The 22686-nt window shown below is 38.5% G+C and overlaps 1 long non-coding RNA gene across 3 annotated transcripts in view; it reads left to right on the plus strand.

Annotated features, from left to right (window-relative positions):
• The window catches only part of LOC121517848, a 109685-nt gene that overhangs the window by 75801 nt on the left and 11198 nt on the right, over nucleotides 1-22686 (plus strand). For all 3 annotated transcript variants that reach the window (XR_005992588.1, XR_005992587.1, XR_005992586.1), the window contains exon 4: nucleotides 19918-20023. This is a non-coding gene — a long non-coding RNA (uncharacterized LOC121517848). The remainder of the gene's footprint in view (nucleotides 1-19917; nucleotides 20024-22686) is intronic.

Here is a 22686-nt window from a genome sequence, read left to right on the forward strand (position 1 = left end):
TGAAAATCCCGTTCTAAGAATAAAATTAAATACGACCCACATTAGGATATGGAGCTTGTGCTTGACTGTATTGTACTTCTTAGTTTTAGCGCAAGGCAGTGCTACTGTGCTAATTCAGTAAACAGACATTTTGACTTCAATAATTTATTGACTGGGTCTTTTTTAACCTAATTTAGACAACACTGCACATGGTTAACATACTGACAACCAAACTAATAAACAATATCGCAGTTTACAATGCCCTGATGGCTAGTAGCCATACTAATGGTGCTCCAGGGGCAGAGCCAATAGTAGCCAGAGACAAACCAGGGCCTGCCAAAATTTGATTGGCCTTCCTAAAATCCTTAAAATGATTGTCTGTTTGCCTTGTCAGCCATTAACTAGCCATTTATGCATACCCAATCACTAAGTATATCCTAACCTACGTTAGATTGGTTTTACTAACTTTAATATCCTCAAGATGAGGTTTTTGAAAGGGGGCCCACCATCCTTCCTTCGGCGAAAAATGTTTGGATACCCCTGCTGTAAGACAATAAGGTTGAACAGAAGGAAAGGAGAGGAGCAGTTCTAAGAAAACTGACTCTTTTCCTCTTCTCTCTGTCTCTGCCCTTTTGAGGAGATGAAAAGGAAAGCAGTATCAGGATGAGAGGGGGCAGAAGAGGACAGAGAGGAAAAGTATGCAGTGAAAAGAGGCATGGAGATGACAGAAGTATGAAATAAAAAAGAGGCAGATTTGAAAGAGGGAAAACAGGAACTGAGAAGGAGGATAGGAGAGTGGAGAGGTGACATTTGGTGACCAGAGGCTATTTGTGGTGACATTTTCACACCTCTGCTCATCTCTAATGCCAGGACAGTGTCCTCTGGCTTGTTTGACAGCCGCCTTCCTAACAAGCTTGTTACCACCTCAGCAGCTGCCTCCACTGCCCTTAATGTGAGTGGTTTTCTACATCTAGATAGCTAAAACTTTTTATAATGGAGAAATGGAGAAAATACTCAAATGTCCAAAAGTGTAATCTCGTTTGTTGTACAATATTTTAAAGTTTGAGCTCACTGTTTCCATCAGCAGAACCAAGAAAAATCAAGCTCTAACAAACCTGCCCAGTCTTCCCAGATGTCTGCATTTGTAAAAGTCGTCAAAGATGGACTCTCTGAAAGAGCTCAAAATATGTCATAGTACCTCAGGATGAACAGCCTTCATTCCTGCTGGTTTCTAGCCTAATTAAAGCTCCTCAGTAAGTCAGTTTTACTTGAACTGAATGGGAAAGTGGGGCATCCAGTAAACACCAGGATCAAGCATTAGTTTGTCTGCCAAGAACATGCAGAACCATTATTAAAACACACCCAGTTCTTTGTGCTACTTTTAAGAAACTTAGCTTCTTTTAATTAGCATCTTAAATTACATGAGCATTAATGTGTGTATGATGAGTGTTAAGCTGGCCACACATGACACGAGAAGCGTGCAGATTGTCAGGCTGAATCCCTCCTTCCAATAGAAGCCATCAAAACCCAATTATCCAGTGGTTCAAAAGATTATCTTACCAGATTATTCTGTGGTGTGTCAGGTGTGTGCGTCTTTGCAGCAGCACTGTTCTTTCCCCCAGGATACTGCTGTGCTTACGTTGGTGTCACGTCGTCTGCTGAACTGGATGTTTTCCAACATTTATCATGGAGGTGTTGGCTGCAGAAATAACAAGTAACAAGTGCTTTCAATTCTCTGCAATTGTAATAGCGTTGATTACCTTAAAAAGAAACATGTTACACTCCTAGTTACCATGAGAAGTAATAGAGTTAATATAAGTCATTACTTCGTAACATTAACATTAATCAATGACACATTACTCCCAATATTAGTGGTGATCACCCAGCCAATCAGAAAGCAAGCTGACTGAAGGAGGAATTCAGCAAAAACACAACCATGGCAACGATTGTAGATGGAAAGCCTAAAGTTAGATGGACGCAGGAAATAAAGGAGCAACTTGTGATTTGTGTTGATATGTGAAAAAACAAGTATTTAACAGTGTGGACTGTAAAGCAAACCTCAGACAAACTGACAAGGGAGGGAGCTGTACTGACATTGCAACCAAATGGACTTAGCATGTAGCTAACAGATAACCACTAGGGGTGTAACGGTATTTGTATTCGTCCCGTACGGTCACGGTACGGCTGTCACGTCTTAGTGAGTATTAAAAAAAAGTCGAGTTCTCACTTCAATCCCGGTGGCGGCAATGAGCCTAAAAGCTGCCAGCAACCGTCATTACAGAAGAAGGAGCAGTTACAAAAACAAACCAAGAAGAGTGATGGCACGTGTGGAGTTAGAAGAGCCGCCAGCTTCATTTAAATCACCTGTATAGCAATGGTGCTCTGGCTCTGTGAATCATATTAACTTTACCTTCAACTATCAGCCTTGGAGGAGTGAGAGAGGGACTCTGCAGCTGTGTCATAGGTAAAGTTATCCTCAGATTTCACACGGCTCTAACCTCTTTATCCTCCAAGGTGGGCTGTGAAAAGTCCTTCCAAACTTTGTAGTAGGTCACATTGGTTAAAAAAGTAGTCCAGTGCTGAAGACCGTGTTGAAATTGACAAAAAAGACACTAATATGCATACTTAACAAGCTAACTTGCTCTTGTGTGATGACACGTTCAAGTTAACTAGGAAATTTCAGTGTTTAAAGAATGGGTATAAATATGTCAATATATCAATGAAAATAAGCTAGTTATTCAAAAATGTATTTATTTATTAATATTTTTAACCATTGAAGAACTTTTGGAGGGAGGTCGCAGCATTATTTATAACTTAGCTAAATGTAATTTATTCAGCCTATTTATTTTAATACATTTTAATTAAAAAATTAAAATTAAATTTTATTGATCCGTTTCAATCACTGTACTGAAAACGTACCGAACCGTGACTTCAAAACTGCGGTACGTACCAAACCGAAATTTTTCTGTACCATTACACCCCTAATAACCACAGTAGCTTTTTCACTTTAAAGTCACGTTTGACTGCATGCAATTTGACATTTTGAGAGATGAGACCAGGCTGAGACTCTGGAAGTTGGTGAACAGAATCTGTTAGTGTGTAGCGTGCTGTACTGATCCCCTTGTTCTACACCACACACTTCATGAACAAAAGGGTAAAATCAGTGATTGTAGAGGTCTCTCCCATTGAAAAGACTGTTCAGATTTTTAAACCCTCTGTGGGTGTGTGGCCGGCTTTAGTTTGTTGTTTGCTCAGACTTTATGTATGTAAAATGAGCATTTCCCGTAAGTCTGCATAATTTCCTTTATCACTTGAACAGATCGCACTTTTCAACTTTTTGATCATTGGACTGGTCAGTGATGATGATGGACTATGAAAAGTGATGAGGCTGCGCTGTAAAATGATGAAATCTCGCTTTATGGTGTTTCATGTTAGGGCATCACACGGCTCATTAATCTGAATTGTTTCTGACAACGTCTGTCCAGCAGCGGACACGAGGATACGTAACCAACTCTTAAGGATTTTTTGCTGAGAAAAATAGAGAGCAAAATACCTTTTCACTTGAATTTCAGAAAACATTTATTCACTCCTTTGAATTTATTTTTTAAACAGTCATTTATCATATTTATCTATGCACACACTGTGAACAACAAGCGCACAAGTTTGTAGATAAAGCACAATTTTCAAGATACATAAATCTGCTTATGACAGTATATGTGGCTTATGGGTTATGTACTTATTTATTTTATTTTATTTAACCTTTATTAGCCTATTTCTTAGAAAATTATCCAATTTCACATTCTTTAGTGAAGATTTCAGATGTTTGAATGGGAAAGGCCTATTTAGGGAAACTTTATACTTTGTACTTGTCAATAATACAATGAAATCCAAAATAATTCCAAAAACTTCTCCAAATACTACAATTAACTTTTTCATCTTTTTAGAGGAAATTGTAATCAGATACACTTCTGGTCCAGACCATAAAGCAAAACCTGATTCTGACACAAATGCAGCATTTTCTGTCTTTTCTTGACCTAACAAAAACTCCTCACAGTTTAAGTTTTCAGAAAATCAGCCCTTAAGTTTAAAAACACCCTCCTGTGAACACCCTCCCTAGATCTAAAAAATGTAAATTCCTGAAAATTACAAACTGGGAAATACCTTTTTCCCAAATTTCCATGAAAATGTCTGGAACCCCACACACACACACACCCACACACACCCACACACACACACACACACACACACCTGTATTATCTGTGTTGATGTGGTCATCTGTGCAGTGTATTTAAGGTATGCTTTCACCTGTAAACTATAATAAAAAGCAAAATATCTAAAAGACAGTGCACTTCTTGAATGTGCAAAACATTGAAAACAGGAATCACTGTTTTGCATTTGGGGATTTTAAGAGTTTTCTGTAAGGGCACGAGTTAATCCAACTGTTTTCAACCAGGTTTCTCAGAGAGACGTAGAGTTATGACTACAGCATCACTTCAGTCTTCCTCAGTCCTGGTTCAGGGGATCTTAGGTTCTTCTGTACCATAAGTGTCAGTGAAAGACTCTCCAAACAGACAGAGGATAAGAGGGTCTGCCAATGGGTGTTAAGTCCTCCAGAAGTTCTGTTCCCTCAGTGTCCTCTCATTTTGGGTTTGAATGAAAAAAACCTTGACAGAGAACATGATAAAACCAGCAGTTAGCCTTTTCTTAGTCAATGCAACAGCTCCTAACCATCAACATTATTGCACTCTTAATGCACATACTCCATCTGCCCTGCAATCTGCACATGAAGTCCAGTATATTTTGTAGCAAGTTGCTCTCTTTCTAGTCAAGAGAGGCCGTTTTCGTCGGAGGCTCTTGCCAAAACACTCAAGTCCACGTAGAGAGGATCAACCCAAGTGAGACTGAGAGTGTACAAACCATTTTGTGAAATTCAAAATACAACTCTGTGCATGTCCCGATTGTAAATCTTATCACAGTTTTAACATTATGTCCCATCAGCATTAGCAATGGGACATCATTCGGTCAGAGGGTCACAGAAGCAATTGGATGAAGAAAAGTGAACTTTTAAATAGGAACACCAGTGGCTCTATCAGAGGTCATGTTAACTGAATATTCTCCGTCACTGACGGATTTTTTTGAAGGATGACGGATAATTTTGAAGGCTGTCCATCATTTTGACGGACTGGAATGATGAGGATGAGCCTGCACTTCAGCGCATACACACAGACAGATGCATAGACCTTTTCCATTTTACACACATTGACTATCAAGAAGGTTATTTAATCTGTTAAAAATTTTGTAGCCAGTGGGCTCTCTCACTGACCTCGACATAGTAGATTAGTGAAAGTGATCTCAGGTTTCTGTAATGACAGTGCACTTAGAGGCTGCTGCAGGTGTCTCAGTACGTCACAGAGGAATGCAAGTCAGCATGCAGAGTGTTAAGGCCTTTGCACAATTAGCCCGTTTCATGTTATTTTAATCATGTCTGTACACTGACGCTGAAATTGTTGTTTTTTTGTTGTTCCATTTTTTCAGAACAGGTTCCATTTTATGCAAAATTTCTTATCAGTCCAAACCATTTAAATTGGTGATTGATGATTCAAAACAGTTCCCATTGCTTCCACGTTGCTTGCTCACCCTGCCTGACCCTCCCCTCTCTCTCTCTCACACCGAAACCTAAACACCAAAGTTTTCTCATTTATTATGTGGACATCAACCATGGAAATACAGCAGATAGATGATTAGGATCAGCGCCTGTTACTTTATTCCCTCTGTCTCACTCACCCCCGCCCAACCACTCCCCATCTCTCCCCCTCTCGAACCAAAACCTCACTTTAAACACCGTAGTTTGCCTGTGTATTATGTGGATATCGACCATGGAAATATAACAGATAAGAGCATACGTTTGTAGCATACTCACAGGTCATAACATAAGCGGAATTAAAAAGTTGTTCATCTCTCCAACTTGTCTCAGTGCTATGATGCATGAGTGTGTGATGTATGAAGCTCTCAGTCAGAATGGATGGATCCAGTGGGATTTAAAAGAAGTGACAAAGACACAGGCTTGCAGAACCAAACAATTTGCCACATTCTGTGAATTTTCGCAGTCAGGCAAATACAAACGCACCTGACTCAGTGTGCAAGATCAGGGTGCGCATTGATTTTTCAGATTACAACTCCTGTGGAGCAGACAAATATGCACGGCTCCACGGTGCAGCCTTTCAACAACTTAACAGCTATGGTTGTCAAACACACAGTGTCTTGGCATTACAAAATATCCTCAAAACTATACTTGATATCTTAAATGGTGCCGTTCATAGTTACTTGCTTGAAGACAGAGATTGTGTCCCACTGTCACTGTGTAAAAATGACAAGGAGTAAATGCTGTGCTGCTGTGTTCATCTTTCTCTCAATGCCATTTAAATGCGTAACCTCAAAAAACTTCTTTAAATATAAAATGGGAAAGGGTGCTTCATTAATTAAACACTACCAATAAAGTCATATTGAATTATATTACATTGCAGATATTAAAGAGAAAATTATAATGACGGATTGTAAAAATGGTATGACGGAATTTTTACGACCCTCTCCGTCAAAATGATGGACAACAAAAATGTCCACTCCAAGCTATGGGCTCTATGGGACATCACTTATCCTTTTTAAGAAAACACAACCCTTTTAACTTCCTAATGCACCCACCTGTGGGAGAGGCAAAACCAGCAAATCAACTTCTGAAAAACAAATATTTCTCACATTGGACTTGTTATCGTGTGATCTAGCAATTCCTGCATGAACTTGTAGTTCTCTCATGATCCTGTGATGTCTTGTTTCAGGGCTGCACTGTGCAGCACATCACTCCAGAAATGCATCCAATGGGCAAGGACACATGGAGTAAACCGCAGCATGCAAACAAGGCTGTGGATATGAAGTTTGTGAAATTTGGGGCTTTTACTCATTCTAGCTGCTATAACATACTGTTCATTTGTGTAGTAAATAGCCTTCTTAAAATGAAAAAAACTTTTTGTTGAAAACGTATTTAAAATGGCTGAAAAATTGCTTAAATTAGTTAATAACAGCAAAAAATGGTGAAAAAGGTGTTTAAATTGGATTTTAAAGAACATAAATGGGTTAAAAGTGGCAAAAATTACATAAAAGTGGCAAAAATAACCAAAAATGGATTAAATTGTGAAAAAAAAGTGCAAAAAATTGGTAGAAAGAAGGTGGAATGGGATTGAAAATTTATATAACTGTGGTTAAAATGGGGAAAAGGGGTGTAAAATGTGGTAAAGAGTGGCAATAATGGGTCAACAGAGGCAACAATAGGCAGAAATGGTAAGAAACGGTTTAGAAATGCAAAAAACAGGCAGAAAAAAGGGTTTAAAATGGACTCAAATGGGTTTTAAGTGGCAAAAATGTGCTAAAATTGGTGTTAAAAAGTGATGAAAAAAGGGTTAACATTTGAGGAAGTGGCAGCAGTGTTATCTAAAAAACATTCTTAGATTTTTTTTAAGGCATCTGATGACCCCCTCTTAGTGTCTTGTGGCCCCCAAGGAGGTCCTTATCCCAAGGTTAAGAACCACTGCCTTAATGAATGATGCCATTATTGCCATTGCATAGTCACATAAAATGAAATACATGACCACACATACACCATGCAATGACCACAGCAGAGATCTAGGACAGAGGCTGTATGAAGGATCTCACTGTTGTACCTCTTCAGAAGATCTGTTTTGATGGTATTCTTGATTTAGTGGATCATGAGTGAGGCTTTCCCTTTCTGGCTGATAGAGAAAGCTAGGTGGCACAGATTGCAGGTTGTTAATTTAAGAAAATATCGACGGTGTTGATTGGACTGTTCCACCTTGTGGCAACATCAATTGTCAGCATATGCTTTTTCAGGCCTGGACATTTCTGTTTCTGTCTCAGACAGTGATTTGCTGAAGAAAAACTGTTGATGTTCATCAAACTCTGCTCAGAGAGAGGATGGCCGCTTTAAGCACTGGCTGTGGCTCAGTACTCAGCATATGGATGAAGCATTTACATGAGAGAACCAATTCTGGTGCAATGAGCATTCTAGACTAACTGTCTACCACCAGCACTATGCTTTTGTCTGCATTTTTAACATTCATATTTAGTATTTATTTGAGTTTCATAATCAGAGACAGCATTATGTCAGGGATACTGCACTCTGTGTTTATTTCTGTTTTTTATATTCAGGCCTGTTCTGTGTTTGGACCCCCAGTAAGCAGGGGTTTTCCACTAGGACACACACACACACACACACACACACACGCACACACATGCACACACACATTCACACAGTCACTGCATAAAACAGACTAATGAATGTCAAGGGGATACTTTGTTTTTTGCTTGATGCCATATTAAAGCAGAATGTGCCATTAATGCAGGCCCAGGCCCGGTATAACCACTAGCAATTACTCACATCCCCGGCGTTTGAGTGGGAACTTTGCATTTGTAAAGTGCTCACCCCGCTGTCATCTGTGCTCTGTCACTTCTCAGTATATTACTACTCCATTTCAATTAAATCCCACATTAAAATTAGAAAACTGTACATACTGACTAATGACCTCAGGCCTGCATGTCTATCACTATTTCTCTCACATTACAGCCTCTAGTCTGTTTGGCTTTTATTTTCCTCTTTTTTCCTTTTTCTAATTCTTTCACAGCCTCTGCATGTAACAGATTCATTATGCTTTGTTTGTCATATCCTACTACGTCACCTACATTGATCGTGCTCTCATTAGTCCTATCCCCTGCTGAAAAATACATAACCCCTCACGATAGCTTCACAGAGCTAGACGTCATTGCCTCTGCAGCATGCTCTTGTGCTGCAAAATCTGCATATATCATCATTTTGAAAATTGAATGCCTCTCTGAGCCTGTAAGCACAGATGTCAACAGCTAAAGCTTATTTACATGTTCACAGCGATTAAACAATGCTATCTAATCCATTAAGAACATCATTTAACATTCAGGATTTGGACACCAGTGCCACAGTGTTCAATAATTTATTTAAGTATGGAGGTGTCGCACAACATAATTTCCCCACAAATCAAATTTAATTTGGTTCTGTGAATTGATTTGTTAAAGAAATAAAAGATAACAAAAACAAGAAAAAGGGGAGAAAAATATTATCAAATGTGAGTTTAATTCTGTGGCAGGAATGCATAGTTGGATTTTTTATAATTCATTTTCTGAATTTGGAATTTTAAAGAAAACCATCAGGAAACAGAGAGTATTCAGCAGCAACTTTACAGACAGGAGAGAAATGCTACTTCACATCACTCATAGGAAATGAAGTATTAGGAAGCCTGAAGTCAAACTCTGGTGTGGACCAATCAAGGGATGTCTTGTCCACTTAGGGTACCTTCACACCAACGTCATTTGGTCCAGACTTTTAAGTTTGATGGGAACCTAAATGCTTAAAAAGTCAAACTCAGACTAGACTCTACTGCTCTATAAGTTGGTGGTGTTAATAGTAGTAAAAAGAGTTGGGTATCATATGGGTTTATTCTGATAGTTCTAAATTGATAGTTTTGTATACGGTGCTGGTGCCTAAACAACGCCTGAATTGATACTTTTGAGGGGAAAAATGTGTGTCAAAAGTCAGTGGGAGAGTAAAAGCTGTCTGGCTATCATAAATGATTTGCAGAAATGTCTTCATAAGGTGCCAGTCAAACAAGGGATATAAAAGAAAACCGGTGTAACTTAACATATAAATCACACAGACTCCATAACATATTTCTTGCCTTCATTGGGTGACAGAGTATCAAAATGAAATATCGATGTCTGTGTTGTATTTAGGTCCGGAAGGTATCAGATGTGTTGGTACTAGGGGTGTAGCAGTACAGAAAAATTTTGGTTGTTTTTGGTATGTTTTTGGTACAGTAATTACAGCGAATAAATAACAGAATTTGTTATTTTTTAAAAATGTTATTAACTCATTGAGTGCCAGCCCTTGTATAAAATGGGAAGTGGCTTGTGCCAGTGTTTTTGGCCATTTTGGGTCATCTTTGAAGACCCACAGAATATTTTGTACTATGACTCTGAAAAAACAGAATAGCTCAAATGAATGAAACTTTCTATTTCATCATGGAAAAAACTGTTTGTTTGCACCTTGTTCCGTTCTTGATTTATTTGAAATTGAATAGAGGCTAGTTTCACCAAAAAGACCCTTTTTTTCTAGAAAGCTGAGAAAAATGCATTTTTGTGAAAGAGAGTCGGTCAAGCAAAACAGTGATTTGAATGTGATAATTTGGCCTTCACTGACATAAAAGACATCTGAAAATTGTATTACAAATGTTTTTTTTATTGTAAAATAAATAAAAATAAATACAAAATATAGCACAATACAACTGGACGGCCGCCATGTGACCCCCTATCGCTTGCACTGCATGAGAATGGCGCTGCTTTCTCATCTGGAAAACTACGGGATGGGTGGAAGGTCACACAGATGGCACATGCATTAATCGTGGGACAAAAAAAATAGTGGCTTTAAAAGTAGTATGATTTAGCGCATTATTAACGTTTTAACTTTGCCATAGGTTTTATAGATTAAACCACATAATTTTTTTCTAGAAATACACAAGATTGAACCATGAAACATTAAAATAGACAAAATTTCAGCTATTTGTTTTTAAATTATACATGTCTTTACAGTACAAACTGAGATTTATTGGAAGTTTGATTTTTGCCATAATCACCCAGCCCACTTTCGGGTGTGAAAACCCCCCTAAAAATGGTTTGCTTTCAAATGAACCCTGGTGTCGTTTGTTTGTGGTGTGAAAGCAGAGCGGACCAACTTGTGAACCAAAGTCAGAAAGTGGTATGAAGCGCACTGATTTATGGATATAAATGTGATTTAATACACTCAGATACATATTAGTACCTTGCTCAGAATCTGTGTAACAGATGCGGCAAAATGTTGTATTCTCTCACTCCAAAAAACACTCATGCTGGAGAGCTTGCTGCCTTGCATGCTGCTCACAATGACACCAAAGCAAAATCAGAAATCTTAAGACAGCATACATTAGTAAAGTTTCATTTTTTATGTGGCCAATCGATGAGATGTTTTTGTCTTCTTTTACATCTTCAATCAATCAATCTATCAATCAATCAGTCAGTCAATCATCAATATTTGTTTGTATCGAGCCAATTCATAACCAAAGCTATTTCACAACAGTATACAAAGAAGTCAGATCTAAACCGTTCTCTTTGTTGTGGCCTAACAGACCAGCATTAATCATTCGTATTATAATAAAGACTACCTATCCTCTCTTCTTCATAGCTGTTTGGTTGGGATGATAGCACCAGAAATGAGTTACAGTAGCACAGTTTACTGCCTTAAGCCCCAAAATACTTGTATGCAGAGAGGTTGTGTTACTTTCATAAGACACAGTGACAGTAATGCAGCTAAGACATTTGGATGTACGTCCAGAGTAAACTGTGGGACTTATGGGGAGGTTTGTCATCTTTAGCCACCCTTGCAGGCCCAAACAGAGATAACACCAGAGGAGGAATTTTGTAACTTGTTACCAGATCTGGTTCTGGTGGTCTCTTCAGCTGTGGTCGTCTTCTCTATCAGCAGCTCTCTCCTCTTGATTTCCATCTTTTCCTCAATGAAGGGTTTGCGTATATTCTCCATTCTCTTCTTTACAATCTTGAAGGCCTGCATTTTATTGCAGATGTCATCTTTCTCATCTTTTAAAGCCTTTCTTCTCTTAGGTTTCTCCTTCAGCTCTTTGTTAAAGGGTTTTCTCTCTTTACTATGGTAGCTTTTTGCTACAGAAGAGCATCTCTCATTTTTCTTTTATGTTGGTTTTCCTCATCATTGGCATTTCTTCTTTCTTCTTTTCTACATTGAACAACTTCTTGTCATCACGCGTGGCATCTTTTTCTGCTTCCAAGGCCCTGCTTAATTCTCTGTCAAAATTCTTTCCTTAATTTTTAGAATTTTTTTTTTTTTTTTCTTTCAGCTCAAAATCCGTCCTCACCACATTCTTCTCTGGAGCACAGACTTCCCTGATGGTGGTCAATACCTTCTTGTCCATCTCATAGGCCTTTCTTTACTCACATGTCACATTTTCCTCTTCTTTGATGGCCTTACTACTTCTTTGTTTGATTTTTTTAAATTCTTTCTCCATGTTCTCTTTCTACATCTGGAAGGTTTTTCTCACCTCTGTCATTTGGACCCATTCTCATTCAAAGGCCTCCCTCTTGCTCGTCATCCTCTGCATTTCCTTGTCCTTCCTTGCTCTTCTCTTATCTTCTTAATTCATTCCTCTTCAAGAGAGAGATTCTCCCGAGTTTCCTCCACTGAGAGTGTTGTGTCTGCCTCCATCTGCCCACACAGAGCGAGAGGAGAACATCCTGCTGTTTTGGACGACAGAATCCTCTCCTCTCTGAAAGTCTTGGTGGGATGCAAAGATGAGCTCTGCATTAGTCAGGCAATCTTAGGCTGGAGCCTACCAGACTTACTACCATTGGGGTAATTTTTGAAAAGATACAGAACAACCAGTTTCATTAACCATCATTTGGAATTAATCATCGGATACCAGGTTTTCTATCTGTCCCGTTACTCTTATGCTTTGCCATCAAATTTGAAGGCAAACTCACCAAAAATAATCATAATCAAATGAATCCATTTATCAACACACCATATCAGTCCATGTGTCCATTGTATTTATGTCAGTAGTTCCTGTGGATATTGAAACAATGTCATGGACACTGATAAATACCCTTATTAAAAATTTGACATCCCCCTCTTGTCTTAGGGACTTTGAACAGGAGCTAAGAGCAAGTAATTCTGAATTGAGAATAAAGCTTACAGAGTTGTCTGACACAGACACACACCCACGCATACACACACACAGCCGAGAGCTTTAATGAATCCTGTCATTACAATGGAGGGGACACGGCTAAACTCCTGTTATTTGGCATCTAATTTTCTCCCCTTTCATGGTACAGAGCAGGAGAGAAAGGGGAGCCTCGTACCACTCCAATGAATGGTAATTAACTTTCAATTAAAGATATTAATTAAATCCTTTCTCACACTGAGCTCCTTTTTTCTGAACTCGTCTCACTCTCAGGACTGTCACTGTATTGGTGTTACAGTAATGCTTCTATGGTAAAAGGAGTTTATGTTGAAAGATATTATTTACAGGTTTGTTTGTAAAATTGGGTGAGAGCAACTTGCAAATACGCCAAGACTAAGCAGGTTTTGCTGGTGCAACAAATGAATTTATTCAGAGTCAACAATAGAACATTTTCCTGCACCAGATAATAAACCCACTAAAAACACAAAAATTAAAATGTCTTTAAATGTTGAAAATGTCTCAAAAATGGTGGATAATAGAGGATAAAAAGAGTGTAGATGAGGGCTCTTGAAGTTAAAAGAGAGGGGGTCACTCAGCAATTTAAAGTTGCGGGGAATGCCCGGCCTTATGAAGTGTCTTGAGATAACTCTGGTTATGAATTGCCACTTTACAAACACAAATTGATTGACTCATTGATGCTCTCCGTTGGGGCTGCTCCAGTCACATGCCTTGCCATGAGGCGTATTTAAATGCACTCCTCTGAACGCACACCTCCCAAAGGGTCTCCTGCAAGGACTGGGAAAACACTGCCGGTATTTCACTCACAAAAACACCAGAATTCTCCAGGGTTCCTGCAGATCCTGAAAAAGTCTTACACTGGACTTTATAAATTTAAGGCAATAAAAATGATTTATTGTTACTAATGATTGTTCTTGAATTTTAGAGGCACTTTGACTAAGGCTCATCTTTATTCTTTTTTTCAATTTTAATCAGTCTTTTTTGAGTAAATGCTTGCTGCATATGATAGATATTACTTTACATTAGATTAATAAGAGAGCGGCATTTAATGCGCCAAAAATCACCAAATTTGTGTGCTGATGACCAAAAAATGGTCCCTTATCACTTTATATTTCATTTCCATTAAAAACCAGAGGTAATTGAGCATTTTCTGCGGTAGCTCCTAAATAGTACAATGAATTACCTCTGGAAATCAACACGTCCCCTACCACTCTACTGACTTTTAAATGGCGTCTTTAAACTTTTTAAAAGTCAGTATGAGACTGGTGTGATCTTTGTCCTTTTATGTTTTTCATTTTGTTAATCTTTGTCTTTTTATGGCTTTTTATTTGTTTTCATGTTTTTATTATTTGTTTTCATTCCTTTTATGGATTTTATGGTCTTTTACTTGTTTTTTTTATCTTCCTCTTAATGTTTTATGTTTTGCTATGTTTATGTTCTATTCTGTGTTTTTGCTGTGCAGCACTTTGGTAAACATTAATGCTTTTAAAATATACTATAGCAATAAAGTATATTTGACTGGATCATTAAAGCATGCATAGATTATGTGCAACACTCATGACACTAACATTCCTAGTGGAGCTGTCTGTGTTTCAAGGCCAGATGCTTCATGCTAAATGGAGATAATATGTCTATGTACAGTTTGTACTATGCAGAGTGACATGTTCTACAGGTTGAATGGCTTCTCTCACAATGAACTGAAATGTGCATAATCTGCATGAAGCCACACCTGAGCAGAGAAAAGAGATCCCTCCACCAGAGCACAATGAAGCAGGCCGCTGCAGTGGTGAACTTTAAATTGATATTACTGTCCTCAGGGCAAAATATCCATCTCATGGGTTAGTCTCTGCCCCTCTCTGTGCTCTCTCTCTCTCTCTTTCACTCTTGCAGTTCTCTATAAAAGCGTTACCTACAGCTGTCGCTCTGATAAACGCATTAGAAATGTTGACCCATGCAGGAGGATATCAGGGGATAAAAACGGTTGAAGCAGCTCGTCTATGCTGCCCTGCTCCTTAGGGCTGATGAAGATAACAGCACATAACAACACAGAGACGTAGTGTCAGCTGAGTGTGTGTGTGCATGTGTGTGAGTGGGTGACTCAGGGAGAGGTTTAGATGATGAATGAGTGACCTTGCCTAAAGAGCTACATGTCCCCCCAGTACAGCTTGATGGAGAGGTTGCGTTGGGTCCTGTGTGTTTGTGTGTTTGTCTCTGCGTGTGTGCATCTGTGTGCACTTAGAAGATGCACACATTCTTGCATCTGTGAGCATTCTTTATACTTATAGTTGGATTGAAAGCGAATTTATCCACCAGGGAGAGAAAAGCACAAACATGCAGCACATTGACTTTCTAAAAATACTCACTTCCTCTCCAAATGCCTTTCTGAAACCGTAGGAGAGTTCAAGGAGACGTGAGATGAAAACATCGGCTGATACCCAGCAGAAGTGGGCTTTCTTAGGAGAAGTGTGCGGTTTTCCGGTTGTTTCTGCTTATTAGCTTGCACATATCTACTGGCTGCATGCGTGTGGCACATACTCATCTGTGTGTGTGTGCGTGTGTGTGTGTGCTGTGCATAAGATCAGTCTTAACAACTGATATGAGACACCTCTCCTCCCCACTGAGTTTGCAGATGCCAGCTGGAGGAACAAGGCTTTATTGCTTCATCGAAATGTCAACCGCACAGCGTGCGCGTCTTTGTGTGTGGTTGTGTGTGACACCCAGAGCTGGCGGAGGGAAACTTAATAATAAATCGATTAGTTGTTGTTCTAAGGTGGACTACCTTTTAAAGAATGTTTTATGTATAGGTGTGCGTGTGATGATTCCTCAAGAGCAGAGTCACACAGACTGAGTCAATTTTTGTTTGCAGTGGAGTTAGCTCATGACAATGCCCTCTGCTTTGTTTCTCCATCATTCACCTCTCTTTATCTGACTTAGTGTCACACTGGTCCTGCTGCTGTGCTGTGATGTACCAGTGCAGGCTGATGGCATGCAACATGATGAATCACAAAGAAAAAGATGTGAACAGGGCAGCTGGAGGCCTGGAGCTGACTACAGTGCAACAGTTTTCCAGTAATGAATACACTTCTTCATGTATACAGAACATGCGTGCTGTCTCTTTGAAATTAAATCAACAAATACATCCCATTACTGCAGTAGGATCTCAATTTTCATGCATTTCAGTGAAAAAAGGAAGCCAACATTTTTATTATTTTAACACGTCTTTCTATGTAACTTAATTTTTTTAATATTACCTGAGGAGTCAAATTGAGATTTTCTTTAGAAGAGGATTTTCCATAATATCATCATTTTGAGTGGTGGCATTTTATCAATCATCTCTAGGTGGTTCATAAATGTTCTCACAAATAGTGGTCTTCTATGAAATTTAATCAAGTTAGAGCTGCATGTATTCATTAGCTGCAGACTGAGCAGAAAATAAGAATATGCTAGTCATAAACATATATTTAGAAAATGAATTTGCCAGCACGACTAGACTGTAATGATTAAATACAGTTGTTAGATTATTAGGTCAATAGCGTGCGGTGGGGATTCAGTCAGGGCCAGCAGTATTGGTATCGGCAGATATAAGCGAAGAAAGGCACATATCGTATCGGCAGATATCAAAATTTCTGCCAATATTAACATCCCATACTTTGGCTGTGAGTATCAGCGTATATCGACTGTAAAAGTTGTCCATATATACTGATAAATTAGTGGAGTTTTAGGCTGGACCAACAGACCTATGTAAGTTGAGATCTGTTTCTTTAATCGTCCTCACGCTTTGAACTTTAAAAGTGTTTTAAGAAAAAAAAGTGTGTTTTTTTCACCCTCAACCTTAAATTGTGTTCAAAGGACTGAATTTTTTGTTATGTAAAACACATTTAAATATCATATTGGTTAAACAAATCTGTAAGTATCAGCATATATATCATGAATCCCTAGTAGGCTTTAGTTTTCCTCTAGCGAAGCTAAGTTAAGATTAGGTTTAGCTGATCTTCCTTTTTCAGCAAATGAGCACCTTGAAAAAGCACCCGAAGCAGGTTCATAATTGTATCAACGCTTGCTGTCAAATCCAGTGCCATTCCCATATCTGGCTAACAATGTGTCATCAGGTTGCACCTGCCCGTGAGCCAATCACCTCCGCTTATTTGAATTGCACCTCCCACCCCTCTCCCAATTAACTCTCCATTAATTCACAATTTAGAATCAGCAAAATTGGTTATTGTATGGATGTAAGACATTTCAAACCTCGGTACATTCAAGCATTGCTAGCTGGTATTCCATTTAATATCAGATGTTTTCACCCTTCTTTTCGCCAACCCCACCGTAAAGGTCTTGTTAAGAGGCATTTCCAAGGTCTCCCCTCCTAAGCTAGACTCAAGACAGCCAATTACTCTCTCTCCCTTCACAGGATGCTCTCAGTCCTAAGAGAGGGATGTTTTACTTCTTTTGCTGATAGCCTTCTTGATTCAGTGTTCCTCATGGCTTTTTACGCCATTCTTAGAATCGGGGAACTTACTACTTCAACCAAATTCTTTGATCCCAGTTGTAATATTTCCTTTTCCGATTTAACTTTCCTTTCAAGTCATCACGTTATTTATGTGAAAAAAATTAAATGCAAAGGTGCCTGTTCTGTTATCATAGCTCATACAGACACACAATTTTGTCCTTTCAAATCAATGATCAAATACCTTGCAATTACACCCCGCACTAGCCCTGATTCTCCTCTTTTTCTCACCCTGCAAAATTTTCCTTTATCAAAAAAAGTGGTTCAATTACCACTTAAAACAACTACTCTCAAAATGTAATCTGTCCACACATCGCAATTTAAGACATTCCTTTAGAGTAGGTGCTGCCCAGCTGCTGCCTTTCAAGGCATTTCATCTTCATCCCTGCAACAAATGGGTCGATGGTCCTCGTCTGCCTTCTCTTACTATATTGGTACTGATATCAAAGCAACCTTAAAAAATATTTTGGTAAGTTTGTCCTATAACTGGTGGTGGTTTTAAAGGTTTTCTTAATTTTCTCATTGCCTTCAACAACAATGTAACCCTGTTTAAACTGCTTTAATAATAATAATAATAATTATAATTATTATTAATATTCTAATAATACTAATTTCAAGTAATATAAAAATAATAATTTTAATAATTCCACAAGTAACTAGGAATAAATAAATGATAATACTAATAGTAGATTCACAAGTAATATTATATTAACAATGGTATTAAAAATACAAAAGTAAATAAATAAACCTTTTAATAACCAGATATTAGAAAACTTAATTACTTACCTAATTTAAATTAAAGAAGTTTCTATTTTGCAGGTCACATTTCAAGTCTTTGACCCTGGAAATGCCGGACCTCTTAGTCAGGTTATCCTAAAGAAGCTGTTTACATTTCAGTTCTTCTGACCCCGGAAAAGCTGGACCTCAAGTATCCGATCATTCATTCATCAATTTAGGTCTTTGACCCACAATTTCTCAAATGCATAACAAATCATGCAATCCAATATCATCAAATATATATAAATAAAAGAGCTTCAATGCTGGTCACATATCGGGTCTATAGACCCCAGAATGTTGGACCTTATTCATTCAAACAAAAAGTATTGTATATATACAAATAATAAAATAAATGAAAATAAAATTAAATAAATAGCAAACATACCTGAAAATAATAAATAAATAAATACATTTTGGGGGGGATTACATTAAATATTCCAGAACGGACACTTCAAAGCTTTTTTTCTGCAAATATCAAAATTGTATAACTAAGCTATTATCTAAGAATCATGTTAAAATGAAATGTTTCTCTATTCTTTCTCGCCCACATCGTCGCTCTTTTAGAACCTTTAACTGGTCTCAAAGGTAAGAATGTTCTTTTATAAAATGCTAGCTCTATCTCACTTTTGTCGTTTTTATTTCTTTTTGGGGGAGTATCCTATCCTGATCTGATGGCCTGTACCCCCTTTTGACTGACAGGTTTCACAACAGAGTCTTATGCCAAAGAAACTCGATTCTTCATAAAATTTGTATCGTAAACTTCTGTAAATAAAAGAATTATCACGCTTCTAATGTCTCTCCTGATTGAACTGCCTCGTCAGTGTAGTAAAAACATGGCAAAAAGTTCAAGAGTGAATCAAAGCACGAGATGTGTTGAATTAAATCAGAAACCACAATTTTAGCCTAACTATAAATTATTACTCTGTGTCCTAACAGCAAGCGTCAGACATTGTACAGCATTCCACAGCTGCGCGATGTCTGATCGCTCGCTGTCCACACTGGATCTGTTAAATATTCAATTCTCTGTCCTGTAAATTTCTGCCTGCAAATAGATAGTAAGACATCGATCCTGACAGCTGTTGGCTTAATAGCATCTGTGCTTAGACGAGTCAGAGCCCAATATTGCAAACATGGGTATGGGTAGTAATACTCAACCATCACCACCTTGTAAAGACACTAACAAGTTTTGCTGAGTGTGAAAAATTGAAGAAAATAAAGAAGTAATCCTGTCCGACACTTTGATGTTAACCTGACATGCCAAATAGACTGTTTTATGTATCCACTGCAGGGATATATTTGATATTTATCTGGGAAAGCTCCTATAGAGAGTGTTTGGGAAGTGCAGGACTTTTCAAAATTTCTCAGAAGGTGATTGGAGGAGTGTTCTGACTGTCACATTCATGAAAGGCCAAAAAGAGTCACAAGACAAAATGAGGTTGTATGCATGTGCTTCTCCTGAGAAGCACATCTCCTCTGCCAAGACATGCTTTTGGTCGGATTTATTAACACAACAAAGTATCAAGTGTGTGGGGTACACACCCAAAAGCTGGCAGAAATCAGAAACAGTATTTCTTATCCTCCCATTTTGTCTCCATTGAACTTTATTTGCTGGATGAACAAGTTGATTATCGTCTGACAGGCCAATTTTTCTTAAATTAATGTCTTATGTTTCATTTTAGATCCAAATTATTTGCTCTTCTTCCTCTGCTGGTGTTGTTCTTTGGGCCTATGCCTGATGTCAGTGTTTCAAACCAGCATTGTTTTACCTACATGTCTCACAAGTTTTATTCTATATCACAGGGTGAAGAATTTTAGTTGACACAGTGAGGAGGCTGTCAGCAACTTGATGTGCAGCTGCCAAAGACCATTAAAGGGTCACAAGTTCCCTTTGAACCTGCTTTATATGGTGAGTTCAGTCAAAAGAACCCATTGTGTTGATTTTTAAACCTACAGATAAACTGGATGCAGCTTACAGTGTCCTCACTACTCAGGATAGTGTTACAACCCTTTTTGTTTTCCCTTGAAACTGCTTGATTCTGAGCTTTTCTTTTGGGTTTATATCAGTTGTAAGCACAGGATCTGTATATTTGTTTCATTTAAAAGCAAAGTTTTTCCAATAATTCAGATTCCAACCTTGTGAACTTTGAAAGCTCAATGATGATTGCAGACTCAAGTTTTAAGCTTGCCCTGCCATTTCTTCAATATTTCTTTCAGTACAAAGAAACAGTTTGAAAAACCACAGAAGTCGACAGACTAACAAAATGTTACTAAACTCTTGACTCAGTATTCAAATTGCAGACTTTCACTTCCTTGTTTTGCTTGTTTGCTTTGAGTTTAGCCATCTTCCATCCTTTCTCTCTCACTTCTGTTTTTGTGTGCTCATAAAAGGGTTTTCAACTTTTGCATTTACAACACTTGGAATTACAAAAGTTTGATTTGCAGACTAGACAGCAAAGAGCATGCTGGGAGTCCTGCCAGCTGGGAGCTATTGTAGTCTCGTAAGGAGATTGTAAGAGTTTGGACATGGAACTGTGCTTTTGTAAGAAATGGATCAATAAATGTTGTACGGCGTAAATTGACAGGATGACACTTTGGCAGCAGTGTTGGTCTTATAAGGCGGCTGCTGTCTACAGTGCTGTTATAGGTTTTGACAGTGAGGGGGGAAAAAGAAAGGATTTGATATTGGAAAGAAAAGCAAGGTTTACCAAAAGTTTGAAGAGGAGCAGTCTTCGACCTTGGTGTTACAGGTTAGCGATTAGAAATGCCAAATGTGATCAAAATTACAACAAACCTAAAGCATGAGTGGTCATGGCAGATGGAAATGATTTTACATTAAAGGTAGAGTAGTGCTTTAATGCTGTGTAAAGACATTTTCTGTGTTAGATTTAAGCAACAGCTCCCTCCCCATGAGCTAAAGAGACCCCAAGATATCCTTGTTACAGGAAACTGGAGCATACCATGTTGGTTAACAGCCTGCAGTGTAAAAAGAATATGAGGAAGGAGGATGAAGTCGCTCAGAGCTCAGCTCAGCTCGGCTCAGCAGAGTCCCTCTGTGACTTCCAGGAGTGCAGTCTTTCTGGAACGAGTTTCCCTGAAGCTAGACAGCTGGAGCTCTAGAGAGCACAGGTCTTTTATGCAAATAATACTGAGTTAGAGTCAAATAAAAGCAATGCTAAACGCTAACGCTGGTGAATACAGTACATCCATCCTCTTTACTTTTCCCATACCTGTACTGTCTTTAATAACACCGCTCTGTCTTACTCCATTAAGCAACTAATCTGTCATAAAGATAAGTTTAACAAAGACATTTTAAGCCTGTTAATCTTTTTTATGGTCTTTTTATGAGAGAACGAGCTATTAGTCATTAGTGAAAAGTGATTCAGCCATATCTCCACTGTCATAATAATATTCACTAATATGCTACGCTCTTTATAACTGCTAATTTTACTGTAATAATGACTGTAATATTGGAGAAGCAATTTTGGAGGTTTCTTCAGCAAAGACAGAGAAATTAGCATTACCAAAAAAATGATATCATTGAGGGCATGGATAGAATTTTATAGCTCATCACTGCACATATGTTACTCTATTTGAGTGTTGGTGTGTGTGTTGTTCACAGTAACTGAGACAGGATGTTTGCACGTGTGTGAAGGCATGGATTTATGAATTAATGACATGCACGGTGTAACTGTATGCATGCTGAAGTGTGTTTATTACCAGACTGACTTCACTGAAGTCTGCCCTCTTGGCCGCCCCAGCAGGAAACAAGTCATCAATGGGCCTGTAACTGGAGGTCACTGAGGTTCCCCACGTACACCCACACACTGGCCCACACACACTACATTACATGCCAGAGGTTGCACATTACCCACAGGTTGCAGAGGACCAAAGGTTAATACTATAAAATAGAGACTGAAACTTAGAGGCAGCTCGCTCGCTGAACACTAATGTGTCAACTCCTGCAAAGTGTGTTCACTAGCTTGTATTTTTTTTTAAATTGAAACAATCTTTTTTTTTTCATTTAACAAAAGAACATCTGCAAGATCACAGTCCAACTAAAAGTATGGTGGTATAACTGAGTTCATAAAATGTTTTAGTAACCTAACATGCCAGATGGATTTGTTTCATACATCCATCTGGAAAACCTCTAATACAGAGCATTTGGGAAAGGGCAGTACCTTTGAAAAAAAAAAAAAAAAACTCGGAGTGTGGTTGGATGAACATTCTGTCCTTCACATCTTTACAGGCCAATAAGAGTAACAAAACACTTGACGTGGCCGCTAGTGAGGTGCGCCCTGTCAAGGAGTAAGTTCCATGGAGAACTGTATAACGCGAACAGTGGTGACTGTAGACATGTCAGTCCAGGACTTTGGCGTTTTTGAAAAGAAAACATGTCATCAAGTTCTGATTAAACTGGCGCCTTAGCAGTATCCATGCTAATGCCTACCGCCATATCTGTACCTGCCTTTTGTTGCTGCTTGCTTATGTCACAACTCCGCCGCGCCCGAAAGTACTGCCCCTCATCCCTGATTGGTCCTGTCACTTTCTAACCAGGCCCAACAGTTCAGA

The sequence above is a fragment of the Cheilinus undulatus genome, linkage group 11, assembly GCF_018320785.1.
Source record: "Cheilinus undulatus linkage group 11, ASM1832078v1, whole genome shotgun sequence".
NCBI classification, from domain to species: domain Eukaryota; kingdom Metazoa; phylum Chordata; class Actinopteri; order Labriformes; family Labridae; genus Cheilinus; species Cheilinus undulatus.